Below are 6438 nucleotides of genomic sequence, written 5' to 3'. Positions count from 1 at the left end.
AATCATTTTAGGGGGATTCGTGGCTACGATTATATTGAAATGTACAACTATTACAACATGGGATCAGTGGTAAAATTTGATTAAATGTATGGTAGAGCTTGGAATGATGGAGAAACTCAAAAAGTTTATCTAGGGTTTGTTTGTTATCCTACAAAATGGAATGGAGATCCGCTAGTATATCATATAATGATTTGAGGGAGTTATATGCTCGGCATTCAGTCAAAATGTGCTTAACAGTAAGTCCTGTTTCGCAAGTTTGGCATACAGGCGGAGAATCGCGAGACATAAGATAACCGTGAGTTAGGCGACAATATTCTTAAATTATTTGTTTAGTGTCCAGTTTAAGAATGTTGATGTAAAAAACAAATTATGAAAGGAAAAAACAAAAGAGTGAACTAAAATGATAAAATAGTAAATATCTAAAGATGGACGGACGCTCTGAAACGTCGAGGAGAAGAATATTTTATTCACCCAAAATTAATAAAAAGTTAAAGGGTTGAAGTACCTAGGCTGCTAACTACACCAGAAAAAAAAACCCAGAAAGTATCATAAACTGATGCCCACGAAAAAAAAAATAATAAGAAAAAGAAAATGGCTTCAAAGGAAATAGAACAGAAGGGACGAAATAACGTTAAATTTTTTTTTTAAAAGTAATCACTTGAAAATAGAAAGAAAAAAATATAAATATGAAATATGAACAAATCAAAAAATGAAGATATCCCAGGTGCGGTTGGAAGAACTCAAATAGTAATAAATAGCTTAGTTACTATTTGAGTTCTTCCGACTGCACCCGGACTATCTTCCTTTTATCTAAACACATTTATTATAAAGGAATAAATATAAGTAAAAGATGGATGTACATGATAAATATAAAATACAGATAATAAATTTAAATATTAGATATAAAAAAGAAAAATTATTGAACTTTATTAAGGCTTAAGATAGGTGTCAGTAAGTTAGAGAGATATAATTTTGATCCACTTTATGATTGACAGATTTTTGTGGTAAATGGACTTCATTCTCGTGCTTGTTTCCATCCAGGAAGCCCTTTAATTACTATTTGAGTTCTCTTGAGCCCACCCGGACAATCTTCCTTTTATATATCACACACCGTCAATAAATAACCTTTGAAAATCATCAATAACGTGTAACATATTAGCGCTTTTTAGGATCTAATTCGCTTTATTTATAGAATTTATATTTACGAAACAAGATCTTAAAATTAATAATTGGATAGTAATTCAGTATAAAATGTTTTTTTAAAGTTAATTAGCTATTTTAATGGTTGCCATGCAAAAGTGTGCAAACATTTTTAAGAGTGAATTTATGAGTAGATTTTCTGAATATTCAGATTTTTTTTTCCCTTGGTTTGGATGTGCGATTCGAAAATAGAAACATATTTTCGTCAACCGTTTTGTAGAATACAAAGCAAGGAAAAAATAGACACGGATATAACTACAACAAGCATTCAATGCGTGGAAACATCTATCGAAACAACGGAAAATTCCTCTGAATTACATTACTGGAATTAATTAGACTGTCTTTTCCTACCGATAATGTGTTTAAAACTTTTGAACAATCTGTCTCAAATAATGTTTGGGAAGTTGTAAGCGTAGGAAAATTAAAAAATTCAAACAGTTATAACCGGGAAACTGATTGTTATGAAGAATAGAATGGACCGAGGCCGAGAAGCGCGTTATAGCCGAAAATGGTTATAAGTTCTACTTAGAGAAAGAGATAAAATAATATCTGTACAGCACAAATGAAAATAAATAGATAAATACATTAAATAACAGCAAAATAAGTAAATGAACAAGACAAGGTGAATTAAAATTAAGTAAAAATAAAATTTTATCTTGAACAGGAATATATTTACGTAAAATATTCATGGTATAAAGAGGAAAGTTTTCTGAGATTGCTACCGTGACAGCAGATAGCGGAAGTGGACAAATGATTCCAAATCCTACTGCAGTGACAGTACGTGGCTTCTACGATCCAACATCTCTATCATTCAGCCCAATTTAAACAACAGATTAGAGATTATAATAAATGAGATCCATTTAGCATTAATATTCTTTATTTAATTAAATCTTCAATATTTTGGGCAACCTGTTATGTTAAAGATCAATCTATTCATTAGCAGCTTTATTTACAATCTTACTATCAACAATTATAAAAATAATTATAATAACAAAGGCTAAGTGAATCCCAAATCAACTAAATTCGTTTTAAAGCAATCCTCCCATCTACCCCTCGGACATTGCCCCGTCGGTTAAGTATTGACATTTTAGGGAGTCCCACAACCTTAAATGCCCATTTTATTCGCCGCAATGCAATAACCTGAATTATATTTACCGGGTGAAGTTCCCTCAATCCAACGTAGCGTAGCCTTCAAAATTCTCCCTTTAATTCATCCTTTTTTGGTTCGAATATTTTATTTAAATTCATTTTCTAAGAACTTAGGGCGCTTTTCATCCCTTAGTGTAAAAAGCTGCGTCTCGCTTCTATAAAGACCAGTGAGATGGGTAATACATAAGAATCATAAACAATTCTGAATTAGCTTACATTAAATTTAAATTTCATGGCCTAAAAATAGATTATCTTTTAGCAATAACGGAAAATAACGTACAATTATAAAATAACGTACTACTTCACAGTTCATTTGGTAGTAACATGTTATTTTTAGATCAGATTATATATAATCATTAATTGTCCAGCGGAACGGCCCCTCCCCGTTCCAATAATCCACTAGCGTAAGACAACCAAGTTACAACCTTCATTGGACCCCTCACCTAACCTTATAATGCCAAAAGCCAATCCAAGGTATCCTTCACACCAAGCTATACATATAGCATACCTCCTATATGTACGTACCAAATACCCACTAAAATCTTTACAGGAGGGTATGAAAAAAAAAAAATCATTAGTTGTCTTACAACTATATCCTCCAGAACCCCTATCTAAAGTCACAAGGCACTCAGATTCTATATTTAAAAACTATAGTTCCGTTCAGAGTAAATACTTATTTTTCCATCGCACTCCAGTTCTACCATAGCGCAGTTAATTCTAGAATTTCCAATGAGAAGAGATATTTTCGACAAATCATTTTCAAAGGGAATCAAATTTTTAACCGATTTTATATCGATAATTTTCCAATCCAGCACGTCCTGAACGTCTAAATCGGTAAAAAAACGTGAACAATATTTTTTAAAAAGTTTTTTGACGAAATGTGCGTCAATCAAACAAATGCGAAGGACGATGGATAAAACACGAATTAAATCAGATAAATCTGAAATATAATTTTATCGATTGTTTAATATCTCTAGTTAATTAGGAAGAAAAATAAGTCTAAAACAGTATAATAATATCCGTTATTTAATATCTTTGTACCGTTTTCGTTTCCATCACGAGAGGGATAGATAAAGACTACCTCTAATACAAATTTGTATTGCCCATCCCAGGTAGTTTATGTAGCTAGCTTGTTCGTTGCATGGCTTAAACGAGTTCTAATATCACCTCCCCTGATTTTGCCCGAATAAAACTAATTTTAGATTAAACGTTTATATATTTATTTGATAAATTAATTTAAATTAAACTTGTATTTATTTTTAGACATTGAACTGATCGTCCCCGGGTTTTTTAAACCCAAATATTCAATGATTTTATTTTAAATCTAAATATTTCGAAGTATTCGAATCTTAGTTATTAAATGATGAAACATGGTCTGGGTGCGGTCAAAAAAACTCAAATAGTAGAATTATACTATTTTAATGAGCCAATGTTTCGCCCCACGTTGCAGGGCTTCTTCAGGGCTATATTGACGGCAGTCAAAACAAAAATTCAAAAAAAAAAAAAAAATAAGAATCCGCATTTATTATATACATCTATAGTTGAACTATATATTTCTATCAGTTCCTTATGGGAACCGAACTACTGTTCTTAAAAATGTATTTTGTATTTGTCTAATTCAAAGAGATTTTTGTTTTGACTGCCGTCAAAATAGCCCTGAAGAAGCCCTGCAACGTGGGGCGAAACGTTGGCTCATTAAAATAGTGTAATTCTACTATTTGAGTTTTTTTGACCGCACCCGGACCATATTCCTTTCATCTTTACATACGGTCAATCAATAATCTTCTACTTAGTTATTAAAGCAAATATCTTGATTGTGTACTATATCAACGCCGAAGCTTGGAGCCTCAAAATAAAAAAAACATACAGTGTAAGTAATAATCTTCTTGTCGTTATCAAAAAATTTCCATAGCATCCTGAAACAGAAGGCCACGGCGTGATGAGAACACCGCGGACGTTGTGGTCACTTTATCTACAGAGGATATTGAGCGCAAAGTTTGACAATACTAGGCTGCTTCCGTCTGCAAAACTCTTCACAGAGAATTCAGTTACATTTTCGTTATATAAATCATTCTTATAATAAAAAAATATGTTTAGTATTAATCATCTTTATTTTTTAATAACCAATATTATTTATTTCATAGCAAATTTTACCAACATCGAGTCATTTCGAAAAAAATGCTTGTTATTATTACAAAGACGGAGTTTACGTACGGGAGCATGTATTAAATAGGTAAATTTCTGAGATCTAGAACGGGCTCTTTTCAGCTCTGTTATAATAAACAATTAGGAATTAAAGAAAAAAAAAATTGTATCAGTTATTGTTACGAGCAATATCTTTTTATTTTTATAACTTTTTTGCAGTTTATTTTATTATTTATTTCAATAATGTAAAACATTTAACAAATAGAGAGTGACGAAAAACACATAAATAAATTGAATTTATAAATAAAAGAAGGACTCCTTCTAAAAACGTTTTAAGTATAAAATTTAACAAAAAGGTGTTTCTGCGTAAAATACTTCTTTCGGACCCAATATGACTAGTGAAAGTGAAACTAATTTCTTCCTGTTTTTTTATTGATTAAACAATAATCGAGTGATTATCCATATGATTTAGAAATATAGTATTTTGTTTTCATATTAATTACTGGACATATTAGTAAAGAAAAAAAATTACATAACTTATATTAGACTTTCTTGAAGAGAAATTATTATTTACTCTAAGTTAGGTGGTAAATGAAAGTTGTGTAATGCGCTCATCATAGCATATTTTTTTTCTTTCAAAAACTGGGATGTTGATTAGTTATTAAATATATTGTAGACAATACTTATACGATTTTGCTTTTCTAGAGTTCGCCCTAGTAATTCCTCCCTGTCCGTAGCTGAGGAAGTTCAGGTGTCAAACTTTTACTAACTCATTATTGCAGCAGCCCCGATTTGTATCCGGTTTAAGGGGTTGTCTTGACCCTTCACAATGGTTAGAATAAGTTTGCTAGACAGGTCAGAAATGTCCAGAAAGGGGGCCAGAAAAAAAAAAAATAAGAATTCGCATTTATTATATACATCTATAGTTGAACTATATATTTCTATCAGTTCCTTATGGGAACCGACCTACTGTTCTTAAAAATGTATTTTGTATTTGTCTAATTCAAAGGTTATATACCACAGACCTACTACCATGGTATGATTAGTGTTATTGAAGTTCACCAACTTATAGGTGGCATGCATGGTATTTAAACCTCCAAATTAAGTTAGGCCTAAAGATAACATTAGATTTATTTCGGATATTTACAAATATGTACATTTTTATTCCTAAGAGAGCACTTGAATAAAAATAGGTACGTTATTGATTAATGTTGATTTATATATGCAATTGAATTGACAATACTGAAGTACCATTGTTATCTACCAAACTACCACACTCTCTCTGATCATCTACCCAGTGCCCGTCTCTAGCTAGACTCTGCTCAACTTTTTATTTTGTCCCTCTTTCTAGTCATTTTAATATAAGGGGGAGTTATCTGGAGCTAACCAACCTGTTCTAACCTGTAGGGGGTTAAGTTTTTATTACGTGGGGTCGCTTCTGAACTGAAAATAGTCGACTTCCCAGGTCGAATTCAAACTGGCTCCACCGAAGTTCTCAGGTGGTAAAGACCTGCGGCTTAACCACCTGAGCTATAGGCAGCCCTTTCGCTCTGCTCAACTGATGCCATGTTAATCTTCTGGTAGAACTCGTAACTTTGCAACTAAAGGATCTCTTCGTCCCCAGTCTATCTTCCCCGTTTTCTTCCCTCCACATTTTTGGATTTTTCTACAGCCATTTCTTTGTCTGAGGAGAGAGCTATTTCTTGGCCCCAGGAGAAGAATAGGAAGGGACTATTCTAAGAAGAATAGAATATAGAAGGGCTCCTTCTAAGAAAATTCGATATGGGATCTTTTGATGTTGAAAAGTCATTGAACATCTGTCTGTTGCCGGGTCGAACGTGCCTTGCAGATGTTGGATGAGACTGCTTACCTTGCTTCTGTCAGTCCGACCGGCGGCTCTGCTGAAAGCTGCGTTCAGGTGTCTTATTGCAAAAGCCTTTGTAC

At 32.6% G+C, this 6438-nt stretch overlaps 1 protein-coding gene across 1 annotated transcript in view; it reads right to left on the bottom strand.

Moving 5' to 3' along the window:
- The window catches only part of LOC106690721 (sodium/hydrogen exchanger 9B2), a 141870-nt gene that overhangs the window by 14624 nt on the left and 120808 nt on the right, over positions 1–6438 (bottom strand). The window lies entirely within an intron of this gene.

This window comes from Halyomorpha halys, unplaced genomic scaffold (genome assembly GCF_000696795.3).
Source record: "Halyomorpha halys isolate HHAL.00 unplaced genomic scaffold, Hhal_1.1 Scaffold1841.1, whole genome shotgun sequence".
Classification (NCBI taxonomy): Eukaryota; Metazoa; Arthropoda; class Insecta; order Hemiptera; family Pentatomidae; genus Halyomorpha; species Halyomorpha halys.
This window is presented reverse-complemented; position numbering and strand designations above follow the sequence as displayed.